Source organism: Salmo salar, chromosome 07, assembly GCF_965601325.2.
Source record: "Salmo salar chromosome 07, fSalSal1, whole genome shotgun sequence".
NCBI lineage: Eukaryota > Metazoa > Chordata > Actinopteri > Salmoniformes > Salmonidae > Salmo > Salmo salar.
Genome location: NC_138297.1, coordinates 63,337,816 through 63,352,697, shown reverse-complemented (window position 1 = coordinate 63,352,697; position 14,882 = coordinate 63,337,816).

Here is a 14,882-nt window from a genome sequence, read left to right as displayed (position 1 = left end):
TAGATATCAAAGAGAAGATGTCTTAGCGTTGCCGGGGTTTGGTAATGAGATGCAGACAGTTCTCCCCTGTCGCCATCTATCACCGGAGAAAATCTCAAGAGACTAACTTTACTTTTAGTTTTCCTCCTATGCAGACTGTGTGTGTGTGTGTGTGTGTGTGTGTGTGTGTGTGTGTGTGTGTGTGTGTGTGTGTGTGTGTGTGTGTGTGTGTGTGTGTGTGTGTGTGTGTGTGTGTGTGTGTGTGTGTGTGTGTGTGTGTGTGTGTGTGTGTGTGTGTGTGTGTAAAACACCTCTCTATGCTTCTACTACATGACTAGTAGAGCTGGGTCAAGGCCAATGGGGAACACAGCTGTTAGACTGCTGATTGTTTACGCTCAGACATTATTCTGTTTTAACCATCATCTAATATGTACTATATTTCCTTAATGATTATAGTGATCATGGCATGATGAGTTTTGTAGTTAAAGAACATATTTTGCTGAAGGAAATGGGAAATAAAGGTCAACCTCAATGTAGTACTTACCCAAACTGCAAAATCTTCAAATAGTTATGATAATACGCCATGTTGTATTGTTTAACCATGTATAGAAACACAGTGCTGTTTGGGTAATATGCCATGTTGTAATGTTTAACCATGTATAGAAACACAGTGCTGTGTGGGTAATATACCATGTTGTATTGTTTAACCATGTATAGAAACACAGTGCTGTTTGGGTAATATACCATGTTGTAATGTATAACCATGTATAGAAACACAGTGCTGTGTGGGTAATATACCATGTTGTAATGTATAACCATGTATAGAAACACAGTGCTGTGTGGGTAATATGCCATGTTGTAATGTATAACCATGTATAGAAACACAGTGCTGTGTGGGTAATATACCATGTTGTAATGTATAACCATGTATAGAAGCACAGTGCTGTTTGGGTAATATACCATGTTGTAATGTATAACCATGTATAGAAACACAGTGCTGTGTGGGTAATATACCATGTTGTAATGTATAACCATGTATAGAAACACAGTGCTGTGTGGGTAATATACCATGTTGTAATGTTTAACCATGTATAGAAACACAGTGCTGTGTGGGTAATATACCATGTTGTAATGTATAACCATGTATAGAAACACAGTGCTGTGTGGGTGCTGTTTGGGTAATATACCATGTTGAAATGTATAACCATGTATAGAAACACAGTGCTGTGTGGGTAATATACCATGTTGTAATGTATAACCATGTATAGAAACACAGTGCTGTGTGGGTAATATACCATGTTGTAATGTATAACCATGTATAGAAACACAGTCCTGTTTGGGTAATATACCATGTTGTAATGTATAACTATGTATAGAAACACAGTGCTGTGTGGGTAATATACCATGTTGTAATGTTTAACCATGTATAGAAACACAGTGCTGTGTGGGTGCTGTTTGGGTAATATGCCATGTTGTATTGTTTAACCATGTATAGAAACACAGTGCTGTGTGGGTAATATACCATGTTGTAATGTATAACCATGTATAGAAACACAGTGCTGTTTGGGTAATATACCATGTTGTAATGTATAACCATGTATAGAAACACAGTGCTGTGTGGGTAATATACCATGTTGTATTGTTTAACCATGTATAGAAACACAGTGCTGTGTGGGTAATATACCATGTTGTAATGTATAACCATGTATAGAAACACAGTGCTGTTTGGGTAATATACCATGTTGTAATGTATAACCATGTATAGAAACACAGTGCTGTGTGGGTAATATACCATGTTGTAATGTATAACCATGTATAGAAACACAGTGCTGTGTGGGTAATATACCATGTTGTAATGTATAACCATGTATAGAAACACAGTGCTGTGTGGGTAATATACCATGTTGTATTGTATAACCATGTATAGAAACACAGTGCTGTGTGGGTAATATACCATGTTCTGCATGGATGTTAAATCAGGGAGGTGATTGGCCCTGCACACTGTAAGTAATTGTATCTGTCTCTGTCTCTATGTGTAGGAGGAAATGTTCCTGTGATCCATAATGCTTAATTTTAGATCTAGACTAGTGAAAGGTAGAGTGTGAGAGAGAGAGAGAGAGAGAGAGAGAGAGAGAGAGAGAGAGAGAGAGAGAGAGAGAGAGAGAGAGAGAGAGAGAGAGAGAGAGAGAGAGAGAGAGAGAGAGAGAGAGAGAGAGAGAGAGAGAGGAGAGAGAGAGAGAGAGAGAGAGAGAGAGAGCTTTCATAGATCAGATTCCATCTTATCATACTGTATAGCTATAGTGAAATCATCTTTATCACTATGTGACATTTTGGCATCACTTAGTACCTTCCCATAAGAGACAGAAAGAGAGCGAGAGAGAAAGATGGAGAGAATGAATGAGCGAGAGAAGGAGAGGGGGAGAGAGAGAAAGGGGAGAGAGAGGAAAGAAATGAGAGAGAGAGAGAAAGCAAGAGTAAACCGTTCAATATTAATCTGATCTTTGTGTTATTATTCCTGAAGAGTCATCTGAACTGGAGACTGATACAGGATGCTGAGGTGAATGTATGCAGAGGACAGTGGAAGGTGATTAGACATGATCTTTTCACACTGCTGAACCAAGCCAAGCCAAGTATTTTTTTTAAACCTTTATTTAACTAGGCAAGTCAGTTAAGAACAAATTCTTATTTACAATAACAGCCTATCGGAGAACAGTGGGTTAACTGCCTTGTTCAGGGGCAGAACAACAGATTTTTACTTTGTCAGCTCAGGGATTGAATCCAGCAACCTTTCGGTTACTGGCCCAACAGTCTATCCACTAGGTTACCTGCCACCCCGAGTAAAGCCACCCCGAGTAAAGCCACCCCGAGTAAAGCCAAGCTGAGTAAAGCCACCCCGAGTAAAGCCAAGCTGAGTAAAGCCAAGCTGAGTAAAGCCACCCCGAGTAAAGCCAAGCTGAGTAAAGCCAAGCTGAGTAAAGCCACCCCGAGTAAAGCCAAGCCGAGTAAAGCCAAGCCGAGTAAAGCCACCCCGAGTAAAGCCACCCCGAGTAAAGCCACCCCGAGTAAAGCCAAGCCGAGTAAAGCCAAGCTGAGTAAAGCCAAGCCGAGTAAAGCCACCCCGAGTAAAGCCAAGCTGAGTAAAGCCACCCCGAGTAAAGCCACCCCGAGTAAAGCCAAGCTGAGTAAAGCCAAGCCGAGTAAAGCCAAGCCGAGTAAAGCCAAGCCGAGTAAAGCCAAGCCGAGTAAAGCCAAGCCGAGTAAAGCCACCCCGAGTAAAGCCAAGCCGAGTAAAGCCACCCCGAGTAAAGCCAAGCCGAGTAAAGCCAAGCCGAGTAAAGCCACCCCGAGTAAAGCCAAGCCGAGTAAAGCCAAGCCGAGTAAAGCCACCCCGAGTAAAGCCAAGCCGAGTAAAGCCAAGCCGAGTAAAGCCAAGCCGAGTAAAGCCAAGCCGAGTAAAGCCAAGCCGAGTAAAGCCACCCCGAGTAAAGCCACCCCGAGTAAAGCCACCCCGAGTAAAGCCAAGCCGAGTAAAGCCAAGCCGAGGAAAGCCACCCCGAGTAAAGCCAAGCCGAGTAAAACCACCCCGAGTAAAGCCAAGCCGAGTAAAGCCAAGCCGAGTAAAGCCAAGCCGAGTAAAACCACCCCGAGTAAAGCCAAGCCGAGTAAAGCCAAGCCGAGTAAAGCCAAGCCGAGTAAAACCACCCCGAGTAAAGCCAAGCCGAGTAAAGCCAAGCCGAGTAAAGCCAAGCCGAGTAAAGCCACCCCGAGTAAAGCCAAGCCGAGTAAAGCCAAGCCGAGTAAAGCCACCCCGAGTAAAGCCAAGCCGAGTAAAGCCAAGCCGAGGAAAGCCAAGCCGAGTAAAGCCAAGCCGAGTAAAGCCAAGCCGAGTAAAGCCACCCCGAGTAAAGCCAAGCTGAGTAAAATAATGCTGTGCTGGCCTGTTTATTCATCCATTATTGCAGCTGGAATCATTCTGGAAATTACAATGTGAAAGAAAAGTATCCAAACCAGCAAATGACAGTTTGGGTGTGTCAATCTGCATGCAGGTATTGATAGTAGTCTCTATCATTGGGTGTGTCAATCTGCATGCAGGTATTGATAGTAGTCTCTATCATTGGGTGTGTCAATCTGCATGCAGATATTGATAGTAGTCTCTATCATTGGGTGTGTCAATCTGCATGCAGGTATTGATAGTAGTCTCTATCATTGGGTGTGTCAATCTGCATGCAGGTATTGATAGTAGTCTCTATCATTGGGTGTGTCAATCTGCATGCAGGTATTGATAGTAGTCTCTATCATTGGGTGTGTCAATCTGCATGCAGATATTGATAGTAGTCTCTATCATTGGGTGTGTCAATCTGCATGCAGGTATTGATAGTAGTCTCTGTTGTTGGTTTGTGGGGATGGGTTGGAGATAGTCCACATATTGGTCAGACAAAAGAGGCCAATGAGCAGCTGCCCCTCTCAGTACAGGCTGTGTGATCCTACAGCCTGGTTAGTCTGTGCTGGATGACATTGTGATGTGGTGGTGGAGCGGTAGCTCCACTCAGTACAGGCTGTGTGATCCTACAGCCTGGTTAGTCTGTGCTGGATGACATTGTGATGTGGTGGTGGAGCGGTAGCTCCACTCAGTACAGGCTGTGTGATCCTACAGCCTGGTTAGTCTGTGCTGGATGACATTGTGATGTGGTGGTGGAGCGGTAGCTCCACTCAGTACAGGCTGTGTGATCCTACAGCCTGGTTAGTCTGTGCTGGATGACATTGTGATGTGGTGGTGGAGCGGTAGCTCCACTCAGTACAGGCTGTGTGATCCTACAGCCTGGTTAGTCTGTGCTGGATGACATTGTGATGTGGTGGTGGAGCGGTAGCCCCTCATTCCTATTGTTCCTGAACATTACACAAACTAGCTCAGCCAGATCCCCCAGCCCAGTCCCCTGTCACTGGGCAGTGGTGTGAAAGCAGGTTAGTTAGCGCTGCTAATTGCTTCTATTTGATAGTGAGCGTGGTTCTGTCAGAAAAAACTGAATGAACTGAATAGAAATACACGTGTAATGGAACATTAAATCCACAAGCTTTCACTCTGTTGGTCAAATTCCTCCCGTCATTCTCTGTCTCAGTAGAGGAACGTCTAAAGACTACAGGCTGAATGAACTAGCAAGGCAAGCTCCACTACTGAGCTAAAACACAAATAGCTCTATGCATTCCTTTGACCTTTAATGTTTCTACTTTCTCTCATGTTGGGAGGGATTACAGTAGGGTACGAAGGTCATCACCTCTGTGTGTGGGAACGTCCGGAGGAGGTCAAGGGGTCTGTGTCAGGGTAGTAGGGTCAGACAGCGATGCATTACACTGCCCTCTAACTCAACTGGACCCTGTAGGACAGTAGGTGGTCTATCTGATACATTAGAGGTTGCTTTCATAGATCAGATTCCATCTTATCATATTGCTATAGTGAAATCATCTTTATCACTATGTGACATTTTGGCATCACTTAGTCCCTTCCCATAATTCCCTTGAGCAGGAAGCAGAAATCCAGAAATGCAGATGGTGTGTATAGGGGTATTATCGTATAAACTTTGACACCTGGGTGACCCTGAACACATGGCTGTTAGCTGACCCCTGCTGGATGAAATGTCTTTAGAGAGGAGAGGGAATCTGTTTCAGGGAGTACCAACATCTGGTGGGTTCTTACTCAGCATATTGTCCTCTGAATGAGGAGTGGTCAAGGAGCGCTCGCTGAATGACTGGTATTTATTAGGATCCCCATTAGTTCTGCCAAGGCTACAGCTACTCTTCCTCAGGTCCAAACGCATAAAGACACTTACATTACATATACAACAAAAGATAAAACAGTACATCATATAACATTATTACACCACTACATATCTACAATACAAAATGTATAATACAGCAATATTACAATGTACGTGTGTGTAGAGTGCGTGTGTCTGTACCTTTGTGTGTGTCTCTTTACAGTCCCCGTTGTACCATAAGGTGCATTTTTAAAACAGTACATCATATAACATTATTACACCACTGTTTTTGAAATTTGATTCTACTGCTTGCATCAGTTCCCTAATGTGGAATAGAGTTCCATGTAGTCATGGCTCTATGTAGTACTGTGTGCCTCCCATAGTCTGTTCTGGACTTGGTGCATCCTTCTTGACTAGAGAAGCTGTCAATACTTGTTAAAGCTAGTTAAGAGGGAGGAACAGGTTATTATGTAAGTGTTGTCTCACACTAGCTAGTTAAAAGGGAGGAACAGGTTATTATGTAAGTGTTGTCTTACACTAGCTAGTTAAGAGGGAGGAACAGGTTATTATGTAAGTGTTGTCTCACACTAGCTAGTTAAGAGGGTGGAACAGGTTATTATGTAAGTGTTGTCTCACACTAGCTAGTTAAGAGAGAGGAACAGGTTATTATGTAAGTGTTGTCTCACACTAGCTAGTTAAGAGGGTGGAACAGGTTATTATGTAAATGTTGTCTCACACTAGCTAGTTAACCTGTTATGGATAGGGGGCAGTATTTTCACGGCAGGATAAAAAACGTACCCGATTTAATCTGTTTATTACTCCTGCCCAGAAACTAGAATATGCATATAATTGTTTGATTTGGATAGAAAACACCCTAAAGTTTCTAAAACTGTTTGAATGGTGTCTGTGAGTGTAACAGAACTCATATGGCAGGCCAAAACCTGAGAAGATTCCAAACAGGAAGTGCCCTCTCTGACCATTTCTTGGCGTTCTTTAGCCTCTTTTTTGAAAACAGAGGATCTCTGCTGTAACGTGACACTTTCTAAGGCTCCCATAGGCTCTCAGAAGGCGCCAAAACGTTGAATGATGACTTTGCAGTCCATGGCTGAAAAACAGTAGCGCATTTGGATAGTGGTCGATCTGAGAACAATGAGACGGGTGCGCGCGTGCACGTGAAGAGTCCATTTTACATTTTCAGTCTTTGAACGAAAACAACGACTCCCGGTTGGAATATTATCGCTATTTTACGAGAAAAATTGCATAAAAATTGATTTTAAACAGCGTTTGACATGCTTCGAAGTACGGTAATGGAATATTTTGAAATTATTTGTCACGATACGCGTCCGTGCGTCACCCTTCGTTACCCTTCGGATAGTGTCTTGAACGCACAAACAAAACGCCGCTATTTGGATATAACTATGGATTATTTGGAACCAAACCAACATTTGTTGTTGAAGTAGAAGTCCTGGGAGTGCATTCTGACGAAGAACAGCAAAGGTAATCAAATTTTTCTTATAGTAAATCTGAGTTTGGTGAGTACCAAACTTGGTGGGTGTCAAAATAGCCCGGCCATCACAGGCTAGCTATCTACTCAGAATATTGCAAAATGTGCTTTCACCAAAAAGCTATTTTAAAATCGGACACCGCGATTGCATAAAGGAGTTCTGTATCTATAATTCTTAAAATAATTATGTTTTTTGTGAACGTTTATCGTGAGTAATTTAGTAAATTCACCGGAAGTGTTCGGTGGGAATGCTAGTTCTGAACATCACATGCTAATGTAAAAAGCTGTTTTTTGATATAAATATGAACTTGATTGAACAAAACATGCATGTATTGTATAACATAATGTCCTAGGAGTGTCATCTGATGAAGATCATCAAAGGTTAGTGCTGCATTTAGCTGTGGTTTTGGTTTTTGTGACATTATATGCTAGCTTGAAAAATGGGTGTCTGATTATTTCTGGCTGGGTACTCTCCTGACATAATCTAATGTTTTGCTTTCGTTGTAAAGCCTTTTTGAAATCGGACAGTGTGGTTAGATAAAGGAGAGTCTTGTCTTTAAAATGGTGACTGATTTTAAAAAAATAAAAAAATGTAGCTTTTTTTATTTCACCTTTATTTAACCAGGTTGGCCAGTTGAGTACAAGTTCTCATTTACAACTGCGACCTGGCCAAGATAAAGCAAAGCGGCGCGACACAAACAACAGTTACCCACGGAATAAACAAACGTACAGTCAATAACACAATAGACATTTGTGTGCAAATGAAGTAAGATTAGGGAGGTAAGGCAATTTAGACTGGTTTAGACTAAATACTGGTTTAGATTAATGACTGGTTTAGACTAGTTTAGACTAAAGACTGGTTTAGACTGGTTTAGATTAAGACTGGTTTAGACTGGTTTAGATTAAAGAATAGTTTAGACTAAAGATTGGTTTGGACTAAAGACTGGTTTAGATTAAAGACTGGTTTAGACTGGTTTAGATTAAAGGCGGGTTTAGACTAAAGACTGGTTTAGTCTAAAGACTGGTTTAGACTAAAGATTGGTTTAAACTGGTTTCGACTAAAGTCTGGTTTAAACTGGTTTAGACTAAAGACTGGTTTAGACTAAAGACTGGTTTAGACTAACTGACCTGGAAGAATGAATTGGAAAGCTATAAAATCTTTAAAGAATTAACATGGAAAGCTCTCAGGGTTTTTTAGGGTCCGGGTCTCCTTGAATGATTAAATGAATAGGGGAATTATGTTGTAGTTATAAGAGTCTTACAACATCTGGCCTCAATGTCTAATACATATTAATTTAGATAAATAATTATTTGTTGAGGTTTGGGTGGCACTTTATTCGTCTGATGTGTTGACCAAGGACATGAGTTTGATTGGTCTATAGAAAGGCACATTCATATTCCATTTTATTTATTTATTTTTTATACAAGGAGCATTTTGGGTGAGCTACTAATCACAGTGTGCAGTGCTTTGTTTGTGAAGGAGTTTGAGGTCACTGTGGTCTGCTGCTTCATTAAACATGATAATTCCCTCTGTATAATTACATTCTTTGTGGAGATTCATTTGTCTTCTCCAAATATAGAACATTGTGTTCAGGTTAATTGTTTACACCCCTCTTTGGGTACTTTATAACACCCCTCTTTGGGTACTTTATAACACCCCTCTTTGGGTACTTTATAACACCCCTCTTTGGGTACAGATTGAAAAGGAGGACAGCATCATTTGAAGACCCTCACCAGAGAGAGGAGATTGCGAGAGAGATAGGAGATTGCGAGAGAGGAGAGAGACAGAGAGAGAGAGAGAGGAGTAAAGAGAAGGCGAGAGAGAAAGAGAGAGAGAGAGAGGAGTAAAGAGAAGGCGAGAGAGAAAGAGAGAGAGAGAGAGAGAAGAGATAGGAGATTGCGAGAGAGAAGAGAGAGTGAGAGAGATAGGAGATTGCAAGAGAGAGATAGGAGATTGCGAGAGAGAAGAGAGTGATAGGAGAGAGAGAGAAGAGAGAGAGAGTGAGAGAGAGATAGAAGGAGATAGTGAGAGAGGAGAGAGAGATAGGAGATTGCGAGAGAGAAGAGAGAGATAGGAGAGAGAGAGAGAGAGAGAGAAGAAGAGAAGAAGAGAGTGATAGGAGAGAGTGAGAGAGAGATAGAAGGAGATAGCGAGAGAGGAGAGAGACAGAGAGACAGAGAGAGAGGAGTAAAGAGAGGGAGAGAGAGAGAGTCTGTGTGTTGGTGTGTGTGTTCAGCCTAAAGGTTTTATCTGCCTCCACTGCCAGCTAGCCAGGTCGTCAACCTGATGTGTGTATGGTTGTGTGAAATTGTACTGTGTCCATCAACATTGATATCAATTAGATAAACTGGTAAGGCAGACTGGCCTTCATAGCATAGTATTGATTTGATTAGGGAATCTACTAACAAGAACGTTGACCACATCCAAGCAATGCATGGTTGTGTGTGTGTGTGTGTGTGTGTGTGTGTGTGTGTGTGTGTGTGGGCATGTGTGTGTTGTCAGTGTGGGGCGGAATTCAATTTCAGCTAATTTGAGTCAGTAATTTACATTTATTTTGCCACTACAATTCAACTCTACATAATTTATCTGGCCCATTAACAAGATAAATGGACATTCTTTGTATGCATCCCAAATAGCACCCTATTCCCGACATGGTGCACTACGTTTGACCAGGGCCCATAGGGAATAAGTTGCAATTTGGGATTCAGCATTTGTATCCAACTAAAACTAGCCACTTTGATAAGAAAAGCGTTTTACAACTTCTTGGAAAATGTATAAATTCATAAATGTAGTGTGCATCGTTAACACAGAGATAACGCATGGAAGTAATCTACCCTTTAATTGATGTAAAGGCAGTATAGTTTATTGGCTTTTTCATTCGACACAGTTTCCCCTCAGGACACACGGCGGTTTGGTACTGAGCTTGTCTGATGACCACAGTTGGATTCATAGTCTGTAGTCTGTGAATGGGATTACACATTTATTCATGAGGCTGGATAGTTGTGGATGGCTTCACTGTTACACAGTAATAAGGGTATGGTATTGTTCCCTGTTACACAGTAATAAGGGTACGGTATTGTTCCCTGTTACACAGTAATAAGGGTACGGTATTGTTCTCTGTTACACAGTAATAAGGGTACGGTATTGTTCCCTGTTACACAGTAATAAGGGTACGGTATTGTTCCCTGTTACACAGTAATAAGGGTACAGTATTGTTCTCTGTTACACAGTAATAAGGGTACGGTATTGTTCTCTGTTACACAGTAATAAGGGTACAGTATTGTTCTCTGTTACACAGTAATAAGGGTACGGTATTGTTGCCTGTTACACAGTAATAAGGGTACGGTATTGTTCCCTGTTACACAGTAATAAGGGTACGGTATTGTTCCCTGGGTTACACAGTAATAAGGGTACGGTATTGTTCTCTGTTACACAGTAATAAGGGTACGGTATTGTTCCCTGTTACACAGTAATAAGGGTACGGTATTGTTCCCTGTTACACAGTAATAAGGGTACGGTATTGTTCCCTGGGTTACACAGTAATAAGGGTACGGTATTGTTCTCTGTTACACAGTAATAAGGGTACGGTATTGTTCCCTGTTACACAGTAATAAGGGTACGGTATTGTTCCCTGTTACACAGTAATAAGGGTACGGTATTGTTCTCTGTTACACAGTAATAAGGGTATGGTATTGTTCCCTGGGTTACACAGTAATAAGGGTACGGTATTGTTCTCTGTTACACAGTAATAAGGGTACGGTATTGTTCCCTGTTACACAGTAATAAGGGTACAGTATTGTTCCCTGTTACACAGTAATAAGGGTACGGTATTGTTCTCTGTTACACAGTAATAAGGGTATGGTATTGTTCCCTGGGTTACACAGTAATAAGGGTACGGTATTGTTCTCTGTTACACAGTAATAAGGGTATGGTATTGTTCTCTGTTACACAGTAATAAGGGTACGGTATTGTTCCCTGTTACACAGTAATAAGGGTATGGTATTGTTCCCTGGGTTACACAGTAATAAGGGTATGGTATTGTTCCCTGGGTTACACAGTAATAAGGGTACGGTATTGTTCTCTGTTACACAGTAATAAGGGTACGGTATTGTTCTCTGTTACACAGTAATAAGGGTACGGTATTGTTTCCTGGGTTACACAGTAATAAGGGTACGGTATTGTTCCTGGGTTACACAGTAATAAGGGTACGGTATTGTTCTCTGTTACACAGTAATAAGGGTACGGTATTGTTCCCTGTTACACAGTAATAAGGGTACGGTATTGTTCTCTGTTACACAGTAATAAGGGTACAGTATTGTTCCCTGTTACACAGTAATAAGGGTACGGTATTGTTCTCTGTTACACAGTAATAAGGGTACGGTATTGTTCTCTGTTACACAGTAATAAGGGTACGGTATTGTTCCCTGTTACACAGTAATAAGGGTATGGTATTGTTCTCTGTTACACAGTAATAAGGGTACGGTATTGTTCCCTGTTACACAGTAATAAGGGTACGGTATTGTTCTCCGTTACATAGTAATAAGGGTACGGTATTGTTCCCTGGGTTACACAGTAATAAGGGTACGGTATTGTTCTCTGTTACACAGTAATAAGGGTACGGTATTGTTCCCTGGGTTACACAGTAATAAGGGTACGGTATTGTTCCCTGTTACACAGTAATAAGGGTATGGTATTGTTCCCTGTTACACAGTAATAAGGGTACGGTATTGTTCCCTGTTTCACAGTAATAAGGGTACGGTATTGTTCCCTGTTACACAGTAATAAGGGTATGGTATTGTTCCCTGTTACACAGTAATAAGGGTACGGTATTGTTCCCTGTTACACAGTAATAAGGGTACGGTATTGTTCCCTGTTTCACAGTAATAAGGGTACGGTATTGTTCCCTGTTACACAGTAATAAGGGTACGGTATTGTTCCCTGTTTCACAGTAATAAGGGTACGGTATTGTTCCCTGTTACACAGTAATAAGGGTACGGTATTGTTCCCTGTTACACAGTAATAAGGGTACGGTATTGTTCCCTGTTTCACAGTAATAAGGGTACGGTATTGTTCTCTGTTACACAGTAATAAGGGTACGGTATTGTTCCCTGTTACACAGTAATAAGGGTACGGTATTGTTCCCTGTTACACAGTAATAAGGGTACGGTATTGTTCTCTGTTACACAGTAATAAGGGTACGGTATTGTTCCCTGTTACACAGTAATAAGGGTACGGTATTGTTCCCTGTTACACAGTAATAAGGGTACGGTATTGTTCCCTGGGTTACACAGTAATAAGGGTACGGTATTGTTCTCTGTTACACAGTAATAAGGGTACGGTATTGTTCTCTGTTTCACAGTAATAAGGGTACGGTATTGTTCCCTGGGTTACACAGTAATAAGGGTACGGTATTGTTCTCTGTTACACAGTAATAAGGGTACGGTATTGTTCTCTGTTTCACAGTAATAAGGGTACGGTATTGTTCCCTGGGTTACACAGTAATAAGGGTACGGTATTGTTCTCTGTTACACAGTAATAAGGGTACGGTATTGTTCTCTGTTACACAGTAATAAGGGTACGGTATTGTGTGAAGGTGTTTCTGTTTCCCAGGATACAAACCAACCCTTAATATCCACTGTAAGGTACAATGAGGAATTACCACCTAAAAGGATGTAAGGGATTTGTCACTGAGGTGGTACCCTAAAATGGAACATTTGTCCAATCATTATATTCAACATATTTCCCAGCATGCTCTACTGCAGGTAGATAAAAAAAAATAGTTTTTAATATCTGTGTTTTGCATGTACATTGATGCATTGATCAATCTTATGCCACACAAAAATAGTGTGTGAGCTGGCAACTTAGTTTTTTATGCCATATGATACAGTCAATCCCCATGAGCTGGTTGTACAGGGATGGCGTTGTCCACAACCTACACACACACACACACGCACACACACACACGCACACACGCACACACGCACACACACACACACACACACACACACACACACACACACACACACACACACACACACACACACACACAACACACACACCACACACATTGAAAAGGTACTACTGAATGGGGCAGTGTGAGTAGAGTTAGGGTTGGTGAAGTGGAGAGGTGGGGGTGTTTGACGTAGAGCCAGGAACTCCACTTCTGCACTGTTTAATTGATGGATGTGCTAGGTACAAGACACTGATGTACTCACTCTCAGCCCTTTCCCCATCGACCACCTCCAGCCTCACTGGTGTGAAATAGTCAATTACTGCTGGGTCTATTGGCCGTAACAGGACAATGAGCAAATGGCTGCTATGGGACTCTGATGGGACTCTGTGACTATGAGGTGATGGGACAGGTGTGTGTGTGTGTGTGTGTGTGTGTGTGTGTGTGTGTGTGTGTGTGTGTGTGTGTGTGTGTGTGTGTGTGTGTGTGTGTGTGTGTGTGTGTGTGTGTGTGTGTGTGTGTGTGTGTGTGTGTGTGTGTGTGCGTTTGTGCGTGTGTGTATGTGTGTAGGTGATGACAGGACAAGGGGACCCCATGTGTTTGTTCATTATGGATCTTTACCACCAACATCTGTTCCTCGGCTGGTTGGATCACAGAAGAGAAGAGGGATTACTATGGTCTGATCACTGTAATCAGAGGAGAGGGATTACTATGGTCTGATCACTGTAATCAGAGGAGAGGGATTACTATGGTCTGATCACTGTAATCAGAGGAGAGGGATTACTATGGTCTGATTACTGTAAACAGAGAAGAGGGATTACTATGGTCTGATCATTGTAATCAGAGAAGAGGGATTACTATGGTCTGATCACTGTAATCAGAGGAGAGGGATTACTATGGTCTGATCACTGTAATCAGAGGAGAGGGATAACTATGGTCTGATCACTGTAATCAGAGGAGAGGGATTACTATGGTCTGATTACTGTAAACAGAGAAGAGGGATTGGTTGGAGAGCAGACCTGGGTTTAAATACTATTTGAAATCATTTCTAAAACTTTAGCTGGGCTTGATTGAGAACCAATTGAATAGTCGCAGCAGTGCAAACATCGGCCATGTAACAATCCAGGCAGACCAAGGATTTGAAATATTTCAAATAATATTTGAATCCAGGTCTGTTGGAGAGACAGGAATCTACTTATCTCAGGGCCACAGCAGTGTTCTTATAGTAGTCCTCTGCTGATCTCCATTGACTCCTACTTTATGAGCCACGGCATGATGCTGTTCAGAGACACAGGGTCAACCATCAGACCACCATGGGGTAGAAATACACCAATTAGAAGCTGTTTAGGACATAATAGAAGAAAGTCTCATTCCAAAGATCTCTACAAATCATAGGTTGTCTTTTTTATAATTATAGTTGTCAATGTATTCCGTTGCTGAGCCGCTAAAAAGCTGCTCCCTGACTCTAAACATGCTAGAGATGGAATACATTGTTTTGGTTGACTGGGGACCTTGACCAGTATGACTGATAGCATGTGTTTCATGTCTGTAAGGATCCCTTACTCTACTGGTTCAGTGAAACCCTCATGTTATAGGGATGATAGTATAGCTTGGTTGGTTGTAGGTTGTAGGACACCACCCCCAGGATAGTGTCATACATTGGAGCAGGGGACCATGACAGAGGGAGATAAACAT